This window comes from Nymphaea colorata, unplaced genomic scaffold, assembly GCF_008831285.2.
Source record: "Nymphaea colorata isolate Beijing-Zhang1983 unplaced genomic scaffold, ASM883128v2 scaffold0402, whole genome shotgun sequence".
In the NCBI taxonomy this organism is placed as follows: Eukaryota; Viridiplantae; Streptophyta; class Magnoliopsida; order Nymphaeales; family Nymphaeaceae; genus Nymphaea; species Nymphaea colorata.
The window spans coordinates 15,001-18,220 of NW_022204908.1; positions in this window are offsets into that span (position 1 = coordinate 15,001).

Here is a 3,220-nt window from a genome sequence, read left to right on the forward strand (position 1 = left end):
ACACGAGGGACGGCAGCAAGGTCGAAGGTGTCAAGTCCATCGATCCGAGCTGGTGGTTAACTGTTACAGGTCCGCCTAGGAGTTGGTCGAGGACTGCCGACGGATGCCGCCGATGGCCGACCGGTGTGACGAGACCAGCCAGCTACAAGGCCGGACGAGCGTCGGCCACGAGCGCGAAGAGGGCCGGGCACGGCCGAAGGTGGCGCGGGCCAGCACACCGTCGCGAGGCTGCCGAGAGATGAGGGCGCCGAGCGCCCCGCCGAGCGGGAAAGCACCCGCAACCACTGACCCTGCTTCCTTTTGTGTGAGGCTAACGTGTTTTGCAGGCGCGAGACCAGGACGCAAAGGAGGTTACCCGTGGAGAGGCCACGGCCCGGTTGCCGATGACGACGCCAAGAGCCCGCGCCAGCCATTGCGGAGGAGATCACGAGCGAGGTGCTACGCAGCCAAGGGAGGTTGACGAGAATGACAAGCCCCACACTCAGCCCGTGCACTTGATCAGAGTGAGGCTAGCCCGTCGATTGGAGGACTTCATGCCATAGCACTTGGACACGGTGAGGCCACTCTGCCCACCAAGCCAAGCCAGACGTACTCGAGCGGAGTGGGCTGGACTTAGCATGCAGCAGAGCCGAATCTGCTAGTTGGAGTAATCGGGCCGCAGAAAACTATTTTTCGCATTCTAGTTGGAATCGCCCTCTCTCAAGTATCGCGTTGGTCTTTCCCAAGTTCCATCCGATAGCGGAATAGAGGTCTCGGCTTCCTGCCGGAATTCTGCTGAATTCCGGCCAGCTCCACGTTGTTCTCTAGTCCAGCAGCCTAATCACTGTTGTATCTTGAGTTCCATCCGTGGGAAATTAGCGTGCTTAAGTTCATTAGATTCGCCGGTAGGGAATTCCGATATAGTAAATTGGAGCCCATTCGACGGTGGAATAGTGAGTTCGGCTGTCCGCCGAAATTCTGCTGCTTCTCCATTCCGCTCTGCATTTTCCGGCAGAACTCGTGACCCGAGGCGTGAAGGACGACATTGCCCTTGCTCCGGTGAAAGCTGTAGTGAAGACGACGAGGACACCTTGGTCAATTTGGGAGGCGTCGCTCAAACCGTGCCACCGGTCGCATCAAGCTCGAACCACTCGACTTCGGTTGAACCAGGTAAGTCTAATCTTGTCCCTTGCCTCTGCCACGTGTCCTCATCCGAGCCATCTCCTCAACCCGAAAACCAGTTATTTCCTAAGAGTTCCACTTCGAGTAAGTTTAGGAAAGTGCCCCCCTAGTTCGTAGGATCCACCTCGCCACCTCATCCCACTTTACTTGTTGCTCGGTCTTCCCCTTAGTCGCATGTAGTTGTGGCCGCACATCTTGCCACGTGTCACCATCTAAGCCTCACGACTCAGCCCTTCCTCCACCTCGTCAAGTCACTTCTCCATTGAGTACTCGCGTCTTGCCACCTCTCCCTTGCCTTTTTTCCCCACTTAGCGCACCTCTCCCCCAACTCGCGCCCCTCTTCCTAAACTTTAGGAAAAGCACCCGAGGACTCGTTCCTCCCTTGGCTGCTCTCCACCTCGCCCAACCGCAGCTAGTCTCCACCCTTGATCTGTCCACGTGTCTCCATCTCCCCTTCTTCGAAGTCCACTAAGCTACATCGTGTAGCTATCTCCCCTTTCCCGATTCTAGTCTAGGTTCATCCCTCTTCTCTTAGGAAAGCATTTCACCTTTCCCTTGTTGATAGGCATTCTCTTAGCGCACATAGCTACCCGTTCATCTTGCCAAGTGGCACATCCAGGTCCTCACCACTTCGACCTAACCCATTTGGTCCTAACCCACTAAACCTTAACCGACTAACCTAGTCGACCTCTCTAGGTCTTAACCCAAGTTGACTGAACCCGACCTGACCTAGCCTAGTAGGAACTCGGTCAAACCCGAGGCACCTTAGGTTGAACCCAGTTGACTCGAGTTTATCTCGAGTGTCCATTGACCAGACCAACCGAGCTCACTTGTGATCTCTCTTCATCTCCAACCAGCTCGCTAAGTCCCAACTCCCGAGCTTGCCTTAGCCTCTCTTGCTCCTCTCTACCTTCGGCTTAGCCCACCTAGTAGCTAGGTAACCGTCTTCCGCACCTTAGCTCTGCTTCCTCTAGCCTACCCTAGCCTTTAACCTCACTTCGCTTAACCAGCCTACCCGTAGAGCTCTGCCCGTCCAAGCTAACCCGACCTTAGCTAGGGACTAGGAACAGCCGGAGACGCTAGCCGCTCGCTACCGTCGTCGGCCAGCCCCTCGGCCACCCGCGCCGTCGTCGGCATTCCTTGTCGATAACCGTGGCCGAGCCACTTCCAGCGCCAGGTAGGTAGGCACTGCCGCAAGGCTTTCGCCCCTCGGCCGCGCCGCATCCCGCAGGCGCATCTCAGGCGACAGGCGGTCGCCTCCTCCTTCCGTCAGCACCGCGGCATCCAGCCCGCGCCTCAGGTGACAGGTGGTCGCACAACCTCGTCGGCACTCTGTCTGTCTGCCCGGGCGACAGCAAGCTCGTCTAGGCTACTCGTCCGCAGGTTCGCCCACAACAGCAGCCGACTGTTCTCGGCAGCGCACTGCCCGTCAGCGTCGACAGCAGGCGGCTGTCTCGGCCAGCAGTCTGTCCACGTCGTCCGACAGCAGGAGGCTGTCCAGGCCGCGCGCTTCACGCCGGCCCGTGAGCTGCAATACCCGGGGCTTAGGTATTCTACCCCGTGGTCTCTCGGTACAGCCAAGGCAGCGCCTTGGTCGGTAACGCTCTCCAGCCTTTGTAGATTCGGGGAGGGTGTTCATTCTGTTTTTGCACTAGGATTTCATCTAGTTTATTTAATTTGTTGTTTTAGCCCAGGCTTCGGCCAAGCTCCTCACTGTGGCACCTCGAGGGTCTTATTGCCCGAGACACGGTCGCAAGGAGCAGACCTACCCATTTGCTTTCGTTGGGTGTGGTTTGTCCGTTAGAAGTGGTTTGCATGGTTTGGTGTGTTTGTGAGTGAGTTGAGAGTAATCTTTGTATCGCTTGCGTTTGTACTAGCCTGTAACCCCTGTAGTTGTTTGTATTAGGTTACTCCTTAGTTAGGTTGGGAAACTTCACTCTGTGTAACTTTGTCCTAGGGGTTGTTGCGCCGGGGTTTGTCCGGCCGGGTAGATTAATTGTACTAAATTTTATTTAGGAATTTTGGTTTTAGGTAGTACTCAAGTCGGTCTTGGCAGTAG